The sequence below is a fragment of the Hemicordylus capensis genome, chromosome 3, assembly GCF_027244095.1.
Source record: "Hemicordylus capensis ecotype Gifberg chromosome 3, rHemCap1.1.pri, whole genome shotgun sequence".
NCBI classification, from domain to species: domain Eukaryota; kingdom Metazoa; phylum Chordata; class Lepidosauria; order Squamata; family Cordylidae; genus Hemicordylus; species Hemicordylus capensis.
This window is the reverse complement of record NC_069659.1, coordinates 125382501-125408017: the sequence shown is the minus strand read 5'-3', so window position 1 is coordinate 125408017 and position 25517 is coordinate 125382501.

The following is a 25517-nucleotide window of genomic DNA, read 5'->3' as shown; positions in this document are numbered from 1 at the left end:
GGGGGGCATTTTGACAGGGCAGAAGCTTACTCCTTGCTCTCCCTCTCCTGCCTCTCCTAGGAAGAAGGTGGGAGGGCAGGAATCAATCTTCACATTTTGTCCCAGGGCTCACTTCAGCCTTGCTATGTCCCTGGAGATTCTCATGGTGTTTTGTTTTGTTTTTTTAAAGCAGATATTTATTTATTTAACATATTTGTATGCCGCCCACTACTGAAGTCACTAGGAGGTTTACAGCAATAAAACATACCAAGAAATTTCAACAATTAACATTCATACAAATATAAAATTAAAATACCCATAAAAACTATCAAATAGCTAAAAGGCTTGGCTGAAGAGATGTTTCTTTAGTTGTTTCCTAAAAGCCAACAGGGATGGAACAGCTCTAATCGCAGTAGGAAGTGCGTTCCACAGCTCTGGGGCAACTACTGAGAAGATAAACTGAGACAGCTGGCCAACATGACATGCAGTGAAATGCCAGCATTTGGGTCCTGCTACAGCTGCTGCACATATGGAAACCAGCCCCAGTGGCCTTGTGCAAGAGTGCACTTGTGCAATTGCTAAAAAAATGTATGAGCAGTTGTGCAGCATTATTCCCATTGTTTCCAGTTTAGATTTTTTTTCCATTTTCCATCACTACTCCCACTGTTTCTGCACACTCTTTTAAGTAGTTGCACAAGTGCACTCTTGTACAACACCACCAGGCCTGCCTTCCACATACACAAGATACAGCCTTGGCAGGTCCCACACACTGGTACTTAACTGCATGTCATATCAGCCATTAGTAGCCACCTAATGGCACAGCAGGGAAGTAACTTGCCTAGCGAGCAGAAAGTTGCCAGTTCGAATCCCTACTGGTATGCTTACCAGACTATGGGAAACACCTATATTGGGCAGCAGCGATGTAGGGAGATGCTGAAAGGCATCATACTGCATGGGAGATGGCAAGGGCAAACCCCGTCTATATTCTACAAGACAACCATATGGCTCTGTGGTTGCCAGGAGCTGACACCAACTTGATGGCACAACTTTACATATCAGCCATTATATTAATACATGGAGAAATTGGGGGAAATTCTGCTGGAGCATTTGGAAATTTTAATTGGCTAATAGGAAAGACCATTTTTTTCTGAATGATTTTGCAGTTTTGTTCTTTCTACAGTGACACTGCAACTGCACTGACAACATTTTTGCAATGAATTTTTGCAGTAGGTTTTGTACAATGGTCTCTCAATGGAAATAAGGTCTATAACAGGATCCAGCTCTTAAGATATCTGAGCATGTGGTAAGCTATCTAATTTCATTGGGATACTTTACAAACAGAATGGAGAAAAAACAGGTTCCTAAGCCACTCATAGCTGCTCATCTTCTTAGAGTAGATCAAATATAGAGCTTTACACTGTAAATGCTTTATACACAATTTCTTCCCCAAGGATTATAAAATAATCTGATGAAATACTAAAAAGCAGATAATGATTGGGGGGCGGGATTGTAGTATTAATTTCATAACTTAAGAATGCATACATTGGTGGAATCGTATTTGTTTTTATAAGCCTAGAAAGATTTGAACAGCAGGGAATAAGAAAAAGCTCACTGTAAGACATTTTTCTCCTTTTTGTGGGCATCTGGTCCTAAAAATAAGGCTTAGAAATCAAAATGCTTAGCTGATTAAGACAGAATAAAACTCAACCCAGATATAAAGCACAGTTTTAGTTGAAGCCCCCCACTACAACCTACAACAATTTCTTTTAATAGTAGGTAACAAATTCACAAGCAGTTTTAATGAGTGGTGCGGTCCATTGCAGGCCAAAGCAGCTGCATTAAACACCCTCATAGGAGTTTCATATTGTACATCTTACTCTAGGCCAGGCCTTCTCAACTTAGCTCCTACCAGCTGTTTTTGAACTACAACTCCAGCTAACTTAGCAAAGAGGCACCTTTTACCATGGTGATTCTCTTTATTTAGCAGGGGGAGAGTAACTGGCCCTATCCACCCCCAGCACAGTACCTCCAGTGACTTTTGCTGGTGTCTATTTTATGTTTCTTTTTAGATTGTGAGCCCTTTGGGGACAGGGATCCATTTTATTTGTTTGTTATTTCTCCGTGTAAACCGCCCTGAGCCATTTTTGGAAGGGCGGTATAGAAATCGAATAAATAAATAAACTGCCATAATCCCCAGACACAGTGGCCAGGGATTATGGAAACTGTAGGCCAACATCTGTAGGACGGCTGAAGTTGAGCAGCATGACTGAAATCTTACCCGAGAGAGAGTAAGTCCAATGGAACACAGTGGGACTTATTCTGATTAAACATGCATAGGGACATATTTATGGAAGGCACAGTGGGCTTCAGAGGGAAACTGAAGTTAGTGAAAATTGCACCTTCCCCATGGCACCAGCACTGTGTTAGCCACCAGAATTTGTTAGCCACTATATCCAATGGGGCTTCCTTCTAGGTAAGCAACCATAGGATTGCAGTCTGTCAACCTTCTCTATTGCAAAAATATTGTGGGTACATGCAGTGCCATACTTTTTGGAGACATAGAGGGCTGCAAAAGTAAGGCGGGATCAACAAAAACCGCCCCTCTACTGCTGCAGGTGAAAACTTGCAAAAACTTGTTTCCATGCATGTATCATTAATCTGGATGTTGGCCACCATCTTTGCATACCTTCTATAAAATGTTGGTCCTCTTAAAACAGAATTCAGGTCCATGTTTGGTGTTCTGTTAGAAAAGTGTTCCAGGTTTGCAGAAGTACTACATTGCTCTTGTCAGGTCCACAGCTGCAATTCATCTAACAAGTGTTCTAAAATGTTGTTTTAGAAAACAAACATTTTGTATTCTTGCTCTCATTTTAGTTCTCATATTTCATTCTCACATTTTAACCCTTTTGTGCCAAACTAGCTTTCATTACACAGCTTTAACCATTGCAGTGTGACTGGGAGCAAAACCAATGCACTAGCACTATTGCTCAGGGGCACTGTCAGGCACTTAAAAGATCAGGGGCCACCAGGCCTGACTCAGGCCCACAATCCCCTTGCCCCATTTTGATAATCAAACGTTTTCATGCTCTCTCCAACACTTTCTTCTAGTTATCGAAGCCAAATCTCTCCTACAGATACTAATACTGGCAGCCATCATACAGAGAGGCTGTTCTTAATTCAGCCACAGTGTGGCTGAGCAGCAGTATATGTGCATGGGGTGGGGAAGGGGAGCAGTGTTTGCTGTACTCCCCTGCCCCTGCTAGTGCTCTTTGCCCTCCAAAAATATATTCCTGAGGGGACATGCAGTTCTCAGGGACATATTTCACGAAGGCAGTGAGCACTTACAGGACTAGAGGAGAGCAGCAAATATTGCTTCTTCCTCCCTCCGCTCGTCATGTGCACACTTTGCTGCTTGTCGGGTTTCCTCCCCTCCTCCCTGAGACAGGGAGGTGTGCCCAGCCAGCCGGTAGAGTGCCAAGAGAAGCCGGGGGCGCCAGACACCAGGACAGCCCCGGCAATTACCTCTCAGAAGCCAGAGAGGATTCGGCAAGATGTGCAACAGCTGCTGGGGTGGTGGTCAGGTGTCACCCAAGAGGCAGCAGACTGGTAGAGAGGGAATAGTCAGGATAGCAACTTCAGAGCTGCAAGCAGCTGGACGAATGATAAGTCAGGGGGTGGAGTTGGGGAATGAGCCCCCTTTGGAGGCCAGGGATTGAATGTCCAGGACATGTGCCTGGCCAGGGAAAACAGAGCCGGCCGAAAGCGGGGAGGAGTGTCCAAGATGCAGGGATTTATTTAAGGCAGAGGCTGACAAGGATGAGTAGATCAGTCAGGATGGGGTTTGTGGGCCTGACAGTCTCCCGGAGAGGAACTCAGGCTTTTGGCTCCCACTGACAGGTGGAGGAGGAGAGTGAATAAACTTCCTTCCTTCTCCAACTCTGAGGCAACGCCCACACCTATAATTCACTGCGAAAGAGCAGAAAGGACACTTTGGAGAATTTCTCCCTGCAAAAGCCGGACACCGCTCAGCAATACTTTGGCTGAGTTAAGAGCAGCCTCACTGCCTGGGGGTGCAGCAGAGCTGAATTCCCCAATCGCTGCTCTGGATGTCAGCCAGTATTTTGTAAAGGATGTCCTCACTCCATTATCCTCCACAAAATTTTGCCCTTGCTCGACCTCATCATCACTCTTCCATCTTTAAGTGGCAGCAGTGGCAAGCCCAGCCATGCTTTCTCTAAGCTTCCATTTGTCTTATGGTGGTGGGAGAAAATATAAAAAGGAAGATGCTACTGCCTTCCACACAGCATCACATTCAGGTGCTGCAGGAACTTCCTCTTTGACCTAATGTGTGCGCAGTGTGTAATAAAGAGGCTGCTGCCTGCTGCCATTGGGTGGGGTGCCTGCAGGTAATGCAGATACCATGCTATGAGCAAGACAGGGGCCTATTAAGTCTAACAGTGTGACATCAGGCTGACGAAGCTATTAAAGTAAGAGCACTCCTGCCTTGTCAGTGTAGAAGACATCTGGGGCAGTAAAGAATTGATCTAAGGCATGTACCCAGGTGGCCCAGTGCTGCCAATGCCCCTGTTGCTCATACAACCTTAAAACCATGAAAATATATGATGCAACAGTGAGTTCAGTACACATGGCTGAAAACATCTGGGGCTGTAATGAAGCAAGCACTTGACAATGCTGGAAATATAGCAAACAAATCTGGCTGAAATCTGCAAAGGTAGACAAATTTTTCATGCAAATATAAATTCATTTATCTGAACAGAGAAAATGAAATAAAATTTCTCGTTCAGAGTTCGCTGATCGGTAGTATGTTGTTTGAGTGGAGACTGAGATGTTAAGACTCCTACGTTCAGAACTGATTTAAGCAACTGAGAAATGTCAGGCAGAAGAATTCAAATATAAAGGGAATATTGCAGCTGTCTTGCACTTTTTTCTTTATTAAAGTGCATTTGTTTTAAAGAAAAATATTTAACATTATAATACTTAAAAATCTGTTTGAAATCAATGCCACATTACTAAAGGGTCCAGACAACTGAGTGAGAAATGATGTTTCTGTTCCAAAAACATATAATTAAAAATTACTCTCTTAAGATATATTTAGAAACATACTAAAAACTGCTTCTGACATCCTTGAATGGATATTTCATTACTTTCAGTGATCTTTCTCAGAAAAAAATAGCTTACTCAGATGTACTGAAGGGTGTGGGTATTTCACACTGAAAAGCTGTACTGCATATGTATATATTGTTAGAGAGCACAGGAGGGGAAATTTCTTACCCCAGCTACAGTGGAAGTGCACAGGTAAGGGAGCACTTCTAATTAATATTATCTAGAGACATGGAGTTAAAGTTCTAAATAGTGTATTTAGGAAATAGATTAAGACCTACATGCTTGGTTACTAGCTACATACAGGAAGAGGGGAAGAGAGAAGAAGGAAGTCTCTCTTTCTAGGCTGCTTTCCAGACTACACCCTGCAACAGGGTCACAACAAATCTCTGAAACGTGCTTCCACACTTCCTGTGTTGTGACACCACAGTCCCTACACTGACAGCAGGGTGTCGTCCATATTTCCAATGCCTTGTTTCAAGTTTAATCACTGTGATATAGTGCTATGAAATCATATATCCGGCGTAAAGACGTTGCAGTTTTTTGAGGTTGTTAGTTTTTTCGAGACTGCTGTTTACATTTTGAAAGTGTAAAGCGTGCCTCCTGTTCTTTACATTTTGAAAGTGATTTGCCTGAACAGAAGCATTTTGCTGCTGTTGAGTGGCTAACTGGAAAGTCCCCAGGTGAGAGAATGAAACCTGAGACTATCAGTCTAACAAATGGAAAGTAGAGTAGAGGATCACCCTTGCTATCACTAAGGATGTTGCCATAAGTGGTATCAAAAGTGGAGGCCAGGCCTACTTCTTCAGATCTGACCCTACCTTTTTAATTATAGAAGTTGTAGTGATGAATATTAGAGGGTCAAATTTGGGTTGTGAATAGGAATAGATTAGAAGTTGGAAAGTGGCCGTATTTGATTAAATGAAAGCAGGCTTGAGCAAGAGAAATGTATAGCTGCTGTAGCCTTTCCTTCCCAAATAGAGCAACCTGCCACAGCCTTTCAGTGAAATTCTATTGGCCTTTTATTAATTATACTGCATTGCTAATAGCCATATAAGACTACTTACATCATAGTAATAAATAATATCAGTAATGCTTCACAACAGAAACAAAAGTTATTTAAGGCACAGATCAATTAACTGGGAATGTTAACAAAAGAAACATCATGAACCACAAATAAGGCAGGGTTGAGTAGAAGGTTTCCGCAAAGGCTTAAGTTAAAGTGATTCCTAGACTGTGTATTGCAGCATTTTTATCCTTCCTTTGAACCATATAAGTACTCAAAGGAACAAATTATCTTCAAATTGAAGTCATGGGAATTCTGTTTCAATGAGCTGAATGAGCAAAGCAGAGGAAAGTACACACATATGTAGCTTCAATATGATACTATAGTGTTCACATCCAAGACTGCCAGCTTGGAAAACACACTAGCAAGCTGGTAGATCATTTAAGGCAAAAAAAGAAGGATTGCTTTCCAAATGTGTGTGGGAAAGTTACCTGAACAAGTCTGGACTCTGATTAGATAGCAACCGAGTACTCCTACTGGTTTCTGAAGCTTCCAGAATGAAGGTCATTCTGTCTTTAAAACTATGCTTACTAACTTCTTTTCCACATTGTTATGCTTACTAAATTATGTTTTTCCATCTCTGTCCTGCTGCTTCTTAGTTTCTGTCTATGCCAATGACTCAAGAGTTGCACTTGGACCAGAATTATCTAGAGCAATGTTATTTACGATCTACCAAATTATTGCTCATATTTATGGAAAGCAGGCTAGTACAATCCCTTTGAAATTGAAGGGTGCTATTGTAAGGGATGGACTGGGTAGGGCATGTTGGAATACACTTTTTCTGTTCCACAGAAAAACCTATATTCTTATATGTTTGTTTACTCAAATCTGTGGCACACCCTGAAGCTAGAAAATTAGTAGTTATTTATAGGCATATAAGAAGCAGGACAACTAAACGAGGCAATTGATGAAGGGAAGATGGAACAGGTAGTAGCATCGACACCTCAAGCTCATTTGAGGTAACTGTGATATTAGCTGTGGTGTTCATGCCAGAGTAAGAAACAGCAAAGCCTGTAGGAACAGCCAGTACTAAATTTCAGAAAATCACAGTTCCTGCATTGCATGTTCTTTCAACCCTCCCCATACCATACCAAACAGTAGTTACTGTTTTGAGAGGGTACTGCATCACTGCCAGACTAATGTGCTTTTGGAGGGGGGTGGTGAGAAATTGATAAATATATTATCTGTGCATTTTTCTCTATACAGCGGCATAGCAAAGTTGGAGTGGGCCCTCGGACAAACAGTGAAGAAGGGCCCTGCCACCCCCTCCTCTCTTGCTGTTGCTTTGGAGATGTGGGAGGGGGAGAGTGAAGAGCAAGCTGTGGGTAAGCTGGCGCGGTGGTGGTGGTGGGGGCATCCCTCAAGGGCCATGGGGCATTTGTCCCCCCTTGTTCAATTATAGCGACTCCTCTGCTTCCACAGTAAACCACAGAGAGCCTCTGATAAGCCAAAGACCTCTAGTCCTTTCTTTTCCAGATAGTAAATTTCCATTAACATTTAATTGCAGGCAGAAACATTTATGTTGCTTGGATTAAGATCAAACTGGCTAATTTAAGCTTTTTCCAACAGCAGCTGTAGAGCCTCCACTTGCTTTTCATCGCTCTTTCAAAAGATAATACATCGTGTGTATTCGCTGTACAAACCAAGAATCTTATTTCCAGTTCCAACAGTGGGGGAGGGGAAGATACATACCATTCATTTATTTAAAAATTATAGATTAACAGCCTGGCTTCACATGTGCCTTTGAAGTTCCAAATACCTTTTTCTTTCCCTAAGTGGATGCCAATTGACTGACCTTATATCCATATATATATATATATATATATATATATATATATATATATATATATGAGAGAGAGAGACTTTATTTATGGGCAATGGCCAAAACAAAACAACACAAACAATAAACATTATTCCAGCATTATATATATATATATATATATATATATATATATATATATATAACACGAAATAGCTAAATTTTGAACACATGTAAGTGCATGACACACCCTTATACTTAATAGATGTCACAAAAGTTTTGTCCCCCTTTCCGCTTGTCCAAAGAAAAATATCACCAAAGATTATACTTTAGTCTTCCCTCATTTTACAAAGATTACAAAACTGATTCCAGGTAGTGTGTGCTCCCTGAATTGCTGTGACTGTTTTCAGGTACAGAAATACTCATATGAGCTGCATTCTGAGAAAGGCTTGAGTTGACTCAAGTTAGTGAGGGATGATGTGAGTGTATGAGTCAGCCCACTAAGTGAATAAGCTCCTAGTGATGGATACTGGAATGTGATGCAAAGAACCAGACGTTAATTGGCAATGTGTCAAGCAAGTTTCAAATAACTAGGCTATCACACGGTAACATCATCTTATACTATCCTATGGAAGAAACAGTCATGTGAATCCATTCAAACAATGCCAAAGCATTTTGCATAGAAAAAGAAAACCTTTGGTTTTGCTGGGAAGGGGCTCTAGTGATTGAACTTATGCTTTGCAAGCATGTTCAGTTTCTGGCATTTCTAGATAGGACTGGGAAAGACCCCTGTCTAAAATCAGAGATGTAAAAAGGTTGGAGTGGGCCCTGGGACAAAAAGTGAAGATGCGCCCCTGCCCCCACTTCAGAAGGGTGGGGAGACAAGTGGGAGAACAAAGAACAAGCTGTCACCCAGCCAGTGGGATAGTTTCCCTCAGGGCCCAAGGACATCCCCGTCCTCCACCTTGTTCAGTTATAGATATGCCTCTGTATGAAACCTTGACAGCGGCTGCTGGTCAGTGCAGAGAATATTAAGTAAGATGCCTCTGAGTACCAGTTGCAGGGGAGTAACAGCAGGAGGGAGGGCATGTCCTCAACTACTGCCAGTAGGCTTCCAGTGGCATCTAGTGGGCCACTGTGTGAAACAGGATGCTGGACTAGATGGGCCTTGAGCCTGATCCAGCAGGGCTCTTCTTATGTTCATATGATGGACCAATGGTCTGACTCAGGATAAAACAGATTCCTATTCATTTTGCACAAAACTTCCTATCAGACATTTGGGTAAAGATCTAATATAGAACTACATGAGGGAGCATGGCAATATGTTGATATTATTATGCTATATACACACAGTCTACCAGATGTTATTGACTGGATTTGGTACTGTAATTATTGGGTCCTTTCCAAGGTCTAGGACAACTAAAGAAAAATTAAAGATAACGCCGTAGGCCTTCTGTAGTTGATGCTTTGTAATTTTATCGATAAAATTACAAAGGTGTCGAGATGGTGTTTTGGGTACTGCACCAACAACTATTAGCACCACTATCATTTTATTTTTCCAGAGCAGCTCAATTTTAGTCTGAAGGTCCTTGTATTTAGTTATTTTCTTAAATTGTTTTTCGTCGACTCGTCTATCCCCTGGGATTGCAATATCAATTATCAGAACCCGATTCTTCTCGATGACTGTCAGATCCGGCATATTGTGTGCTAAATGCCTATCAGTTTGTATTCAAAAATCCCAAAGGATTTTTGCCTCCTCATTTTAATAATTGGTCTATTAATTGATCATATTATTATTTCTTGTTTACACAGTCAGACAGGTGTTATTGACTGGTTTGTTTTATCCAGTCATCGAGTCCTTCCCAAGGACCTGGGATGCCAGAATTTTATTATCAATGTTGTTGCTGTTATGATAGATATCATCACAGAATATAGGCTGTTCCCAGTATTATTATTATTATTATCTATACTGCCCTTCCAAAAATGGCTCAGAGCAGTTTACATAGAGAATAAATAAATAAATAAGATAGCTCCCTGTCATCACAGGGATGACAATCGAGGGCTCACAATCTAAAAAGAAACATCAGATAGACACCAGCAACAGTCATTGCTGGTACTGTGCTGGGGGTGGATAGGGCCAGTTACTCTCCCCCTGCTAAATGAAGAGAATCACCACATCAAAAGATGCCTCTTTGCCAAGTTAGCAGGAGTAACTTGGGAAATCTTGGGCTTTGGCTGCAGACAGGTGTGAGATTATGGGTAGGGCTCACAGTGTGTTCTTCAGTCACACTGTGAGTCCACTTTCACAACTGAATATCAGATGAGCAAGACAGGAAATTAAATGTTGTCTGATGCACCTTTAGTATTGCTGTCTTCTTTATTCACCCACTATTACTGCTGTCCCTTCCACGTATAGCTGAAGAAAGTTCAGACCACCCAGAGATGCAAGTTATGAGCAGTATAGAAATATGTTTACATACATACATACATACATACATACATTACTCCACACAGTGCTTGAATTTGGGGTTGGTAGAGAGGAGGCCTAACCTTTACCTTTGTGATGCTTCCCATAACTACTGCTTTTAAGCGGCTACAGAGGAGCCATTATATGGCTACAATTCAGGGGAGTCAGGGGTGGAGCTTATGGATTTTATGAAAACAGATCCCCTACCTTTTCCTCCATAATTTGTGCACTGACCCAACAGCCAAGCACCAGAGATGGGAGAAGGTCTCACCCTCTTGATCTCAAGTGAATAGGTGGTGGTAGCAGGAGAAAAAGTATGGAGGGACACAGAAGGAGCACAATGAATTTCTGCTGGTGGGGTGGAGGAAATAGCACTGCCTGATACCCATCATTGACAAAATGTTGAAAGATCACTTGTTAATGAGTGAAGTTGGAACTTGAAGGTCCTTGTCTGTAAGCTAATGGAATTCATGGTTTAAAAATAAAAGGCACCTGACAGCATGTCATCAGAACAAAAAGTATTTGTGGATCCACAGGAAGGAGACCCGCACTGTGCGTCAGCTGCATCCCCTGGATCAGGGGTTGCCAACCTTGAGTCCCCAAATGTTGATGGTCTACAACTCCCTTCATTCTGAGCTCTCATGATTAAAGGCCCTAGTTTGGGAACTCTTGTCAAACAGGATCTCAAAGAGGCATGGACCTAAGTGGAAACTTAGGTTCATGCCTCTTTGAGATCCAGATCATTATCTTTGGAATATTGTATTCATTTTTATACAAAAGAGGCATATCCATAAGAAGTTTCACTAATCAATTCCATGTGTACTTCTTTTTAGCCAGTTTTGCACCCTATACCAGAACACCCAAATGAGAAAATGCTTACAGTGGAAATTCTTTCTGCGTTCAAACTTTAATGAGATTCATATTTCCCCCCTCTGTGGACTTGCTCCAATGTTCAGAAAGGAAATAAATCAGATCTAGCATATTATATTAAAATCAAACCGCAAATATCATCACAAGGTGCCTTAGCATTTGATATTGGTGGGAATATTTTCACACACAGACACTTCGAAGAAACATCAATGTGAAATAGCTTTGTTTCTGGTTTGATATTCATCTAATAAAAACAAAAACATAATTAATAACTAAATCTGTTTCTACTCACTCACCCAGTATTTTTATTCTTGGTCTTGGAAGGAGGAATATGGGTGCTGTGGTTTTGTTTATATAGTAGAAAATAAATCTGTACTGTCTTCCAGAAGTACAGTTAATTTTCACATATTCAGGAGAGCATATTGTTTAAAATTTTAAAATATTAAAAGCTTGCATTGTAACATGACTAAGGGACAAAAATACATTGGATATTTCTTGATTTATTAAAATATGTATTCCACCCATCTACCAAGGAGATCAGGGAGATCTCTCATTTTATCTTTACAACAGTTCCATTTGATTGAATAGGCTAAGAGGCAGAGAGGCCCAGGATTACCAAGCCATGGCTGACTGAGGGATTTGAACCTTAATACTAGGTTCCATTCTTCACATGGGGGCTCTTTTGATCACTATGGTGGAGATGTGGATAGTGTTTTCACATCCTTAAATTGTTCTTCAAGATTATTATTACTATTTGTATTGAATTAATAACCTGCCTTTCTACAAGATATTCAAGATAGTGAACAATCATAAATAAAAATTTAAAATGTCCAGTAACAGTCTACAAGGAAGGAAGGAAGGAAAATATAGAGAGAGAGGGAGAGAGAGACTAGACAGCATTGCCAGGTTCTTTTCGGCAGCACCCAAAATCTGTTGGACACTGGTAAGTGGTGGGTCCAAGCAGCCCTAGCCTAACCTCTTGCTGGCTCTTGCATGCTATATGCATTCATCTATCAAAGTACACCTTCTGAAATACTTCTGCTTCTCCCACTTCTTTGTGCTATAGCTTTGTGCTTTTTATATATAGTTATATAGTCTCACTGTATTATCACTTAGGCTTTTATGCAATTATGACTTTTTGTGCCTTTTATCCCTTTTTTTATCCTTTTTTATGCCTCTTATAACTTTGTATCTTTTATGTGGCTTTTATGTGGCTTTTATATGGCTTTTTATGTTATTTTATGCCCTTTTATGCATTTAAATGCTTTCTAATGTTTCCTTAGACCTTTTAATGTTTTGTTACAGTATTTTGTGTACTTACTTTGTCCTGTGTAATCAGCCCCCCCCACCCACACACACACACATTTTATGCTAGTCTATGACCATAATAAAGATGATTGATTGACTGACCAGGCAGCAGAAATTATTTTAAAACAGACTTTTAAAATACAGTTCTGGGAAGTCCCATTGGAATAAAATAACTTTCACTGCCCTTGTAAAGTGAGACAGTGATAAGGTCAGGCATGTCTCTCTTGGGAGGCTGTTCCAAATCTTGGGTGCCACAAATGAAAATGACCTCTCTTGATTGCCTGCCCACTGCACAGCCAACAGCAGGAGAATTTGAAGGAGAGGGCCTCTGATGTGGAGTGGATTTCCTAGACAGTCTCATAAGGAGAAGACTACTATTGAGATTACTTGTTCCTGGGGCATTGGATTTTAAAAGGTCAAATCCATCACCTCAAATTGAAGCAAACTGGCAACCACTGAATTGAGTAGAGTATTGAAGCATGATCTATCAGTGCCAGTCAGAACCCTGGCCTCTACATTTTGAACTGGCGGAAGCTTTCAGTTCCTCTTCAAGTGTAGCCACATGAAGAACATTATTCTGCTTAGGTGAAAGACACTCAAATTGCTTGGACTAATAACCCATTCTTGACTGCCTTGGTGATAGCACTGCCTGTCTCTGTGCTCATTATTGTGACCAAATAATGTCTCCTCGGCCTATAAATCAATAAATTATTAGGGCTAGGGTTAGTCTTGATTGCTTTCTCCTCTAGAGGAAACCTTCCCTGCAAAGACTGCTCTGAACTCAAAGGAAGATGAAAAAATAATTCCTTGTCCATGAGATAAATTGTTCTTTTCTGGAGTAGGGTAGTAGTGCTGCTGCTGCTTCCTCCTCTGATCATTTGATTCCTTTACCTTTTCCTGGATTCATCCAGTGATGAAAGGGTTAACATGAATCTGTGAGCATCATTTCATATAATCAAAGGGCTGGAAGAGAAGAGATATTCAAGTTTGTATGCCCTGAAGCAGAATGTTCCAATTGCTAATCTCCCAAACATTTTTATGTGAATCATGTGAATTAATATGCCGAAAAAGTAGACCACAGGGGTGACATGCACTATTCTAGAGGTACTGGCCAGACAAATTGCTCAGGACCACAGGGGTGACATGCACTATTCTAGAGGTACTGGCCAGACAAATTGCTCAAGATCAGGGAGTTCGTAACTTAACCACAGTAAGCCTTTTTCAAAGGCCAGAAAACAGCTATTCAAACTGTTGCAAGAGTAACCGGGACCACATGTCAGATAATCCATATGGCAATGTCAACTCTATCCTTAGATTGAGGGTGCACAGACTCAAGGAAACTCAAAGGTGTGGGGCTGCAAGAGAATAAAGCATGCTTTTAAAGTCCCTGTGAAAATGATTGTTGGAAGTCAAAGAACTGGCAAAGACAAATTGTGTGGGGAATATTCCAGCACTGATAAACAACACAGGGATGGAGCACACAGTTTAGAGATTAGTAATGCACTGATGTCTTGGCATTTTCCGTCCTGGCCCTTTGGGAGGCATTGGGTGCAGATTGAGTTTCCACTGGAAGCTTTCCATGCTTCCCTAGGGCACATTCTGGGAGCCAGTGCCTTCAATGAGTGCAGAAATTAAATAAATACTCAGGGAAGTTACCTGCCCCTCTGCAACAAAGGATCACAGAGTGGGGCAGGGCGAATCTAACAAATCACTGCTGATTGAGGTGTTACTCCATGTAGCTATATATTTACTTTCCAGGAACATATTCTGTTTTATGTAGTTAAAGAATGAAGTAATATGGGAATGCACTTCACCATGTGAAAGAGAAATTAAGGCAAAACCCAAGAGCAAGTGTTTGAGAACAGAATTACCCGTTATGCAATTCACATGGAATTTCTTTATAACAGTTTGTTTGAAATACAGTTTGGAATAAAATATGAAAGCCAGTAGCAGAGGAAAGAAGCATAAATTAGTTCACAAAACTCCACCAAGTCTCTGGAGATAAAGAGAATCAGATGGTGCTGGCTACCAGCTATTCGAGGTGGCACAGCTCTTATGAACTAACTGTTGTGAAAATGGTAGCCTGCATAACAGATCTAGTAGCTTAGCCAGATTATGAATTACAATTCCATTTTAGCCTCATGGGATGGGGTCACGCATTTTGATTCAAAGGAGTCCACATGTAGATCTAGGAGCAGATGTTCACTCTGCAGCTGAAGATGTAGACCACGGCCTTCAAAAAACAAAATAAAATGATCAAATCACAATGACTGAGAGGCCTCACTCTTCAGATGACACATAGGTATTTTCCTCACTCTTTTAAAAATTAGTCTCGGGTTGTTAGTAGGCAGCTGAGCTGAGCTGATGTTGGGACTTCAAATGGAATATCATACCATGAATGTACCAATGCCCATTGCAACATTTCAGTCCACAGGGCACATACAGCATTAGGCAGATGTGGAGGCAATGCTGATATTTGAATGGACAATTATCCTGGACATGATCAGTGTTCAGTGCTGTGTGCCTCAGTGTTACAAATATAAAGAATCCAATAGAGAGGTCATTCACACAACACAAGCTACTTGGGTAGGAGAGAGTTTACCCAAGCAGCCCATGTCATCTGGGCAACTGGGAGGTCTCCCAGCCCAGCTGCTGCAGACCTGGGTAACCCAGATCCACTACCTGAATCTCAGTTACCCAGATCCTGGGCAAAAAGGAGCCCATCCTAACCTCACTCGATGATCATCTTTACCTGGGCAAAAAGGAGCCAATCCTAACCTCACTCGATGATGATCTGCTGTAACGGGGCTCTGGAAATGGCCACTAAGAGCAGCAGACAGAGTCCAGAGTGCAGCACAGCCAGGACGAGGATCCCTGCTTAGGGATGTGCACAAAACTGGTTCACCCGGTTCGGTTTGAATTCGAACCAGGTTCGAACCGGGAGCGTGTGGTTCGGTTTTGGTTTTGTTCAAACCACCCCCTGGTTTGGTTCGAATTCGAACTGAACTGGTTTGGACTGGTTCAAACCTCAAAAAGTAGCTAGGATGAAAGCTAACCTTGGGTGCCACCTACCACCCAAACCTCAAATCGATTGGATCTCCCTCTGATTTTTACAAAATTTTAAAATATTTTCAAGTTTTGCCCATAACTCCCTATGTGGAGCACTTAGGGGCAAAAAGCAGGGGTGGGTGGTAGGCACCCATGGGTGTTCTGCACCCCAAAAATCCCAAGGCAATTGGTTGCTCCTAGTATTATTGGTGAATTTTTGAAAAAAAAAATTCCCATTGGATAGAATGGGGATTTGAGGCAGCCCCGGACCCGCCTCTGTGGGGTGGCAGCACCCCCAAAATGGGTCTGGGGCCATGGCAAAAATGGCCTCAGTCCCTCCCAAGCATCCCCGGATTGATAGGAGTGATGGTTTTTTTTATTAAGATTTTCTAAGGCATTAAATAATATCTAATTGGAAAGAATAGAATGTGTGTCAGTGGGTGAAAGGTAAAGCCAGCAAGCTCTAAGAGAGATAGTTATTTAATGCCTTAGAAAATCCTAATTAAAAAAAAAACATCACTCCTATCCATCCAGGGATGCTTGGGAGGGACTGAGGCCATTTTTGCCATGGCCTCTGACCCACTTTGGGGGTACTGCCACCCCACAGAGGCGGGTCTGGGGCTGCCCCAAATCCCCATTCTATCCAATGGGAATTTTTTTCTTTTCAAAAAATTCACCAACAATACTAGGGGCACCCATCAATTGCCACCCCAGGTTTTTTGCCCCTCTCTGGGCACCCTAACACATAACACCCAGTCAGTCCATCTTACCTACCACCTACCCAAGCAACTAAGATGACACACAGACAGACACCAACTATTGACTCTCTTATCTAACCAAAAGGCCACTGCTGCTGCTGCCTGGGGATTGAAGGGGGAGGAGGGTCCGGCTCAGAGTTGGTCAGCCCAATATATATACACACACGTGATGTGTGTGCTTCGGTGGGAGAGACCAGATTCTCATCAGCTTGCCAGACCAGGGGCAGGTGAGGTGGGTGTGGAAGGGAGGATGGAGGGTGATGAAGAGGAAGGAGGGAGGATGAGGGGAGGGATGGGGGGAGGGATTGGGGGGAGGGAGGGTTGGAGGGGGGAGGGGAAAAATGTAGACACACAGCACAGACAGAAGACAGCACACTACAGCAAGCATCCACACACAGAGACAGTGCTAGGCATCCATTCACACAGACAGACAGACAGAAACAACAGAAAGAAACAGCCTGCACCACGGTCCACACACACACATACACCTTTATTTACAGACAAGCAGCACATAGCAAAAGCGCACAGACACGCACAGACCCAATTCCCTCCCCTCCCCCCAAATAACCCAGACAGACAATCAAAGCAGTAATCATCAATCAATATGTTGTGTTGACTGCCAGTTCATTGCTATTATGATGGTTTGTGGATTTTTGCCATCAGAGTCAACATCAACAGTGACCATAATCAACAACATAAGATAAGAATTCATTTGTGAAGCAAGGAAGTGGGGGAGCATTAAAAAGACATTAAACTCATTTTGCATGTAAACCAACCCCCCACACATGATTTCTTTGGTAACATTTTTCAGAAAATCAATTCATTCAGCAGTCATATATTATTCCTTTGTTACCAGTATGATTTGCAAAAAATTTTGAGGGTTGATTTTAACATGACATTTTTTTAAAAAAAAAATATTTACATATTTATTTACATATTTATGTACATATTTACAGAACGTATACCTGCCGCTGCCGCTGAAAGTCTAGTACTATTAGGGCTGTGCTACTTTAGGTGTGTGTGCCGTGCCCACGCCAGGTCCCCAAATGCTGACAGGTGGAGATAAGGGCCTGTGGTGGTCAGCATTGGGTTTCTTTTTAGGTGGGCGTGGGCATTGTAAACGTTTGGCCAGTCGCAGCACTACTACTACTACTACCACTGCATTTGTGTGGGCACTGCACGCTGTGACTTGGCTGGCACAGCTCAGCATCCGTCACGTCAGCTCAGCTAGAGGTGGAAGGGGGGAGGGGAGGGATGAGCACAGAGGATGAGCCAGGCAGGTGACGAACCATGGGGCAACCCTGGTAATCACTCACCCAGCTCAACTTCCAGCTTGGGATAGCCAAGCAGGGGGAGGTTGATCTTGAGAAAGACCAGCTGCTCCACCAGACCAGCGTCCAAGTGGGAGCGAGAGGGTGTCACCACGTCCCCGGCACGTGAGAACACCCGCTTGCTCTGGACCCTGGTTGGGGGGCAGGAGAGGAGGCGCACAGCAACCGTCGCCAGGTACGGCCGGACTTTGCGGTGGGTCGCCCAGAACTGTGCGTAGTCCAAGCTGTCTTCCTCCACAGGCTCCTCCAAGTACTGCGCAACGCATTGCACAGCACTGGAGTGGGGCCTGGCAAGTTGAGCCTCCCGCATGCCAGGCAAGGCGCCAAGGCACACCTGCTGAAACCACTGGGCGGATTTCATGGCGGGAGCAAGTGGCTGCTGCGTTGGCGCTGCCTGGGATGCCATGCTGCTTGACTGGGAAGAGGAAGGGGAAGGGGAAGCTGATGCCGGCTGGCCGCCCACGCTGCTGCTGGGTGTGGGTTGGGCAGCGGGGGCTTCCCCCGCACCACTACCAACCTCCTGGTCTCTGCAGGCCCTAGTGGCTTCCTCCTGCCTCACCTTCTGTACCAGGAGGTCCCTCCACCCGGGCAAGTCGCCGGCACTAACAACATTGCCCTTGATGGCTGGGTTGCAGAGACAAGAGAGGACATACTCCTCCCTGTCTCCCAGCTCATGAACAAGCCGCCTGTCAACCCCAGACTTCAGCCTCCCAGCCAGAGCACGACCCTCTGGCATGGTCAGAGAAATCTGGAGTTCACCCATCAGCTTATCCAGACCCATAGCTGTGGGCAGCACCTGGCTCAAGGGAGTGGTGTCGGCACACAAGCCCTTTGTGGCAAGCTGGAAGGGCTCGAGTGCCGACACCGCCTTGGACATCTGCTTCCACTCTGAGTTTGAGAGGTCGCAGACAGCCAAGGACTCGTCCCTCGCCAGGGCACCAAGGGCTCTCTCCTGCTCCAACAGGCGCTGGAACAGGAGGAAGGTGGAGTTCCACCGTGTCTCCACATCTGTAGGGATGAGATGGCGAGGAAGCCCAAGGTCATCCTGCTTTGCACGAAGCAGTCTCCTGGACCTCTCGCTGCGGTGGAAGTGGGTGGCCAACTTGCGAGCCTTCTTGACAAGCGTGGCTGTGGCAGCAACAGCACCTGGGGGGGCGGGCGGCCCTGTCCCTGGTACGCCTTCAGCTCCTTAAGGCTGAGGGCATCCCTGACGGTCAGATGGAGCGTGTGTGTCATACACCGTATGTTCACACAGCCCATGACAGTCTCGACAGTGGCAGTAACGTTGGATCCATTGTCAGTAACAATGAATCCCTTGAAGAGTTGTGGACACCTGCCAATCCACTCCTCTATCTGGCGGTTGAGTACGGCCGCCAGCTCCTCCATGGTGTGGCTCGTGTCCATCGTCTCCATGTGCAGAACGGCCCACCTGAGCCGTAGTGCAGCGGAAGCCGTGTCGGACTCAGAAGCATTGCCCAAGGAGGTCCCCTCACTCTCCGGGCCCCACCAGTGGGCAGTGAGGGCCAGGAAAGCAGCGTGCATCTCACTGACACTGGTCCAGAGGTCAGTCGTGAAATGCACGCTGGTGCCAGCCAGAGCTGCATGCAGCCCGGCCGACACGAGCTCCCTGCACCGGCGGTACAGGGAGGGGACCACGTTCCGGCTGAACGTGGTCCTTGAGGGGATGATGTATTCGGGCACAAGGTACTGGAGTATCCGGCGGAAGCCGGAGTTCTCAACCACCTGAAACGGCTGGTCATCGGTGGAAATCATCTCCCCTATGAGGCGGGTGAGGTGATGATGATCCACACGAACAGTCCGCTTGCTGCCCGACACCTGTGTCCACCACTGGACTGACAGTGTAGCCTGCTTTTTGGCTGATGCAGGCACACTGCCCTTGTCCGCCCTAGTGGCAGGTGCACAAGGCGCACTAGTGCTGCCAGCCTGGCCAAGGAGACCTGGGTGGTGATGCGCCATTTGCCTCCACATGGGTGTCGTACCCAGGTGCCTTGCATCCTTGCCACGGCTGACCTTCACCCTGCAGTGGACACAGTGGGCATGGTTTGGGGCATTTTCAGGGACCTCAAAATGCTCCCAGACACCACCGCCCTTGGCCTCCTGCGCTCTGGGTGCTCTCTTAGGCCTCTTTTGGCTGAGTGGCTGCAGTCCTAGGGGGGCGGTGGCTGCCACTGCCTGACCACTGCTGCCACCCAACCTGCCCCTTCTGCCCTCCATGCAAGAGGAAAGGCCCGGCTCCACTGGCAGAGGAGAGGCAGGCCTCTCCTCCACCACCTCGGCTGATCGTTCCTCAGAGTGGTGGGCTTCATGAAGGTGGGACCCACTGAGCAGCGAAAGGATAGGGAGAAGGGCCCCAAGAGTGAGGGACAACCTGGCTGCATCGCTGCCAGCCGTAAGATCCTCACCGCCCTCTACCTGCTCTCTCACACCAACAGTCTCCTCCACCACCACTGGCGGTGCCCCAGCAGCAACTGGTGCCACCGAGGAGGGACCCGCCACAGCCCTAGTGCCTCTGCCGCGATTGCCGGCAGCAGGCTGGGGGAAATCGAGCCTGCGGACAAAACCCTCAGCTGGGGCAAAGAATTGTGCAATGGGGAGGACCGGGGTATCCTCAGGCTCCCTGCATCCTCTCCCTCCTCTCTGCACCACAGCTGCCGAAGGCACAGCCCACACCTGGCCTCTCCCACCTCTGCCTGCCAACCTTCTGCGAGCCCTGCCCGCAACACAGCGCTCGCGTTGGTCAGACATGTTAAACATATTCTAAAGGTGGGAGACTTTACGAGGTAGGCCAGAAAGGGGCAAAACATAATTTGGAAGGGGGGAGGGGCAAAAAAGCCAATTAATTGGGAGGCAGCGGGAGGGAAATTTGATGGGGGAAAGCCAATTGGGGGGAAGGGAAGACTTTTTGATGTGGGGGAAGAAAAGCCAATTGAGGTGAGGGGGAGGGGAACCTTTTGAACTTGGGGTGGGTCAGGTGTGAAGCCAATTGGGGATGGGGATGGTTTTTTAAAAATTTTGGGAAAAGGGTGGACCCCTGGGTGGGTGGTGGGTGGCACGGGCAGTTAGGTGAAGTAGTTGTGGGGGGGGGGCAAGTCTTTTGATTATGGGGGAAATGGAAGATGGGGGAGGGCACAGCACCTACCGGGGGGAGGGATGCAGTCAAAGCTTGGGAACCTGAAAATCAAAGGAAACCCTTCTTTATTGAACTGAACAGTGTGTGGCTGGATTGGGTTGGGGGGGTGGATTTCAAGTAATTCTGGGGTACCAAGCAACTTTGCCAATTAAAAAAATTGCACTTTAACAAAACCCACCCACTCCACCCAAAGCAAGCAAGCAAAACACATGCTAGAACATCATATATCTTCAAAACATAATAACGACCCCAGGAAAACCTGCTTTAGTGAACTGAACAGTGTGTGGATGGATTGGGTTGGGGGGTGGATTTGAAGTAATACTGGGGTACCAAGCAACCTTGCCTATTTAAAAAATTGCACTTTAACACAACCCACCCACTCCACCCAAAGCAAGCAAGCAAAACACATGACAGAACATCATATATCTTCAAAACTTAACAACAATTAAGGGGTGGGGAACCTGTTAAAACAAGAAACAACCTGCAAGAAAAGCATGCAACACAACAACAATTTCTTCAGCAACACACAACAGTACATCTCCAAGTGTCCCTCCCCACACCCAAATGCATTTCAAAATAAAGGTGTCCCTATTTAAAACTGCCAACTAGGGAAAGGGGACAACAAAAGGTGCACACAATTGCGCACTCACACTAACCCCTCTTCTTCCGGTCCTTCTCCTGCCGCACACTGCTGGTCACAGACGCGCCAGCCAGCCACCCCTGGGCTGGGACACAGACAGGGCAGCCGCACGCGGCACAGGAATCTAGGGTGGGTCAACGATGGAGGGGCAGAAATGAGGAGACAACACTATTTGTGTTATTCAACTCACCCCCAAGCAGAGACAAATAAAATGAAATACTTTAAGAAAAAAACAAAAACTGATGGCAGGGATGGGGTGAGGTCAGTGGTGGTACTGTGTGGCTGCAGCTGTGGGAAGAAGGGATGGATGAAAGAAGGAGAGAGACTAGAGAGAGAGAAGCAGAGAGAGAAAGAGAGAGAGAGAGAGAGAGAGAGAGAGAGAGAGAGAGAGCAGCACAGGAGGGGTGGAGGTGTGATGTAGCAGGGAGGGGGGATTTAGGGGGGACAGCAGCAGCAGGCCCAAGAGACCAGAGGGAGGTGGGGTGGGGTATCAATGTAGCAAGGGGGTGGGGTGTTAGGAGGCAGGGGGAAGCAGTCCCAAGAAGAGACCAGAGGGGGGGGGTGTTGGGGGTATCAATGTAGCAAGGGGGTGGGGGGTTTGGAGGCAGGGGGCAGCAGTCCCAAGAAGAGACCAGAGTGGGGTGTTGGTGGTATCAATGTAGCAAGGGGGTGGGGTGTTAGGAAGCAGGGGGCAGCAGTCCCAAGAAGAGACCATAGTGGGGGTGTTGGGGGTATCAATGTAGCAAGGGGGTGGGGTGTTTGGAGGCAGGGGACAGCAGGCCAAAGAAGAGACCAGAGGGGGGATGGAGTGGGGGGTATTGAACTGATGCAGCAGGGGGGTGTTGGGAGGAAGGGGAGGGGGCAGCAACAAACAACAAACAGTGGGCAAAAATCTCAGGAACAAAAGCAGACCAAAATAACTGCTATTTTATACAAGCAGCAACACAAAATCCTTAGAAAAGCCCAACTCGGGCAAGCAGCAACAGCAGGGAGGGTGGGTGGGTGAGTGGGGGTGGGGAATCTGGATGGGAGGCGGGAGGGCAGGAGCAAAGGGGTCAGCAGGAGTGGTGGTAGGGGGCAGGACCCAAGGGGCACAAGGAAGGAAGCAATCAACAACAGAAACCCAAGAAAATTAATGTGCAGCAAACCAAACGGGCAAAAATCTCAGGAACAAAAGCAGAAGACAAAAATAACTGGTATTTTATATAAGCAGCAACACTAAATCCTTAGAAAAGCCCAACCCGGGCAGGCAGCAACAGCAGGGAGTGTGGGTGGGGAATCTGGATGTGGGGGGGGGAGGGCAGGAGCAAAGGGGGCAGCAGGAGCAGGCCCAGTCAAGGGACACACAAATTAATTAATAATTCAATCAAAGCAGAAAATATATAAATTAACAGCAGCAGCAGCAGCAACAACAATGAGAAGCAATAATCCAAATGAATGTATGAATGAATGAATCCAAACAATATATAATCAATGAAATAAAAGCCAGCAAGAACAATAGAGTGGGAGGGAGTTGCAGAGGGGCAGATGTGGCACACAGGTGAGGGTCAGGGCAGGGAGACCAGGCCGGGCTGCAGGGCCTAGGCCCCGAGCCAGGGACTGGCCTGGCCTGGGTGGGAAGGAATGGATTAGGAAGGAGATGGGATGGCAGGGCAGCAGGGACAGGGAGAAGCATAAGCAAGAACAAAAATAATTTTTTTAAAAGCTGGACAAGGTGGAACAAAGCACAAATAATAAAACAGCACTAAATGAAACCAATGCAGATGGGTGGAGGTGGGGGAGGGAAAGCCAAATGATAAAGCAGGAATGAAAGAAAAAATGGATGAGGAAAGGAGGACAACAGAAGAACTACAAGAATATGGGGAGAGTTAAGAACAAAGTAAGTAAAGTAACAGAGAAGAGACACAGGGCAGATGGACAAAAGAAAGAGCACAAGGTGGTACACAGACACTAAGGACACACAGTCAAGGGACTCACGATTACAGACACCAGCAAACGAAGCAAGGTCCAGAGATGATGATCCCACAACTGCAGCCAAAGATAATTTTCCAGGCAAGAGGCTTGGTTTAAATAGGTTTGAAACTCCCTCCTTTGGGAGCCCCCACCTTTGCACTCCCCCCCCCCTCCAGCCAACAGGGTGCCAGCTCTCAACATTGAGCCTACCAGCACGCAAGACTCTTTCTGGCCAATCAAAGGATCAATAGCGCAGCCAATGCAATGCCTGAAAAATAGCCTCACAAAATGGAGGCCAGGAGCAAAAGTTGAAAGGAGCTACAAAATGGAGGACACACTATTCAATTAATATAGACCCTATAGAGCCCTATGGCACATCCGAACCGGATTGAACCGGTTTGGATTCGGTTCAAATTCGAACCGGTTCGGATTCGGAAAAGCCTGGTCTGGTTCGAATTTGAACCGTCGAACTGGGCCGGTTCGAATTCGAACTGGTTCAAATTCGAACCAGTTCGCACATCCCTATCCCTGATGTATTCGTGAGGGCTGCTTCTCTGCTGCCCACATGGTGCATTGTGGGATGCGGGAGGACTTCCTGCTCCCGATCCCACTTTAGGTATCTGGTGTTGTGCTGGCCATGTGGGGGCACAAGTGGCGGAGTCCCAAAGTGCCTCCGATGATCTGGGGGAAGGTGGGTAGGATCCTGCCTTCCCTCAGGGTCCCCACCCCCAAATGACCTCAGAGAATGGGCTGGTTGCCATGATCTGGTGATCATATGCCCCTTACATATAAGGAAGGTGAAATGTGCCATGAACATGCCTGCCCTGATGTCACTAAGGGATGTCCTGTTGTCCTTTACTCATGTGAGAGGGCTGATCATCAAAATTGTCCCTCCATTTTGTAGTGTGTGTAGCGGGACGATTTGGATGTTCATCCCTCTCATATGAGTAAAAGACATCCTGATACCATGATGGGACATCCTTAATGATGTCAGGGTGGATGCATTCTTGGCACATCCCACTTTCATCACAGGTAGGGGTTTTATGATTATGGGAACCAGCATGTTCTCTATTTGTTTCTGTGCACATCTCGACAGCATGATGGGACATCCTTAATGATGTCAGGGCGTGTGTGTTCTCACATGATTCTGTCAAGGTCAGTGTAAAGGTTATTCCTGTCATCTTAGATGGTAGTTACGTCATGTCACTTAGTCACGTCACAGCTGGATTACTGTAACGTGCTCTATGTGGGGCTGCCCTTGAAGAATATTTGGAAACTGCAGCTAGTGCAAAATGTGGCAGTTAGGATTTTATCTGGAGCTGCCTGCTGGGATCATATCACACCGATTTTGAAAGAGCTGCACTGGCTACCATTTTGTTTCCGGGTCCAATTCAAGGTGCTGGTTTTGACCTTTAAAGCCCTTAACAGTTTGGGCCTGGGATACCTGAGGGACCGCCTGCTCCCAAGAGTTGCTGTCCTTTTGATGAGGTCATCTGAGGGGGCTCTGCTCCGACAATGAGGGATATCTTAGTCATATCCATTGCTAATCCCATGTGTGGCAGCTCTCGCGAGAGTTTGCGAGCAGCTGCCAGACAGTGACAGGGACAGGTGGGAGGTAAGAAAATGGTGGTGGCAGTGAACCAGCTGGCCAGCCAGCCGGTGGGCAAATAATCCAGAAAACGGCAGTGGCAGGTGGGGAGAGGGTGGGGGGAGAGGGTGGGGGGAGAGGGCGCAGGAGGGAAGAAAATGACGGCGGCAGTGGGCAGGTGAAAAACAGCAGGGAACAGCAGCAGGCAAGTGAGGAAACGGTGACGACGGCAATGGGGGAAGCAGGGGCGGCAGCGAACTAGAGGTGCAGATGCTCAGTGCCTGGCCCAGCTAGTTTCTTTTAATACCCTAGAATGCAATTCAATCAGCTTTGGAGAACTCTTTCAAAATAGGTTGTGAGTACTTATTAACTTTTATCTGTAATCCTGAATACTTATTCATCTTTATTGGTAGTCCTGACTCCAACCCATGCTGATTTTATGAGATTGTTTAAGTTCCCTTTTAGGGAGAAGATGGAG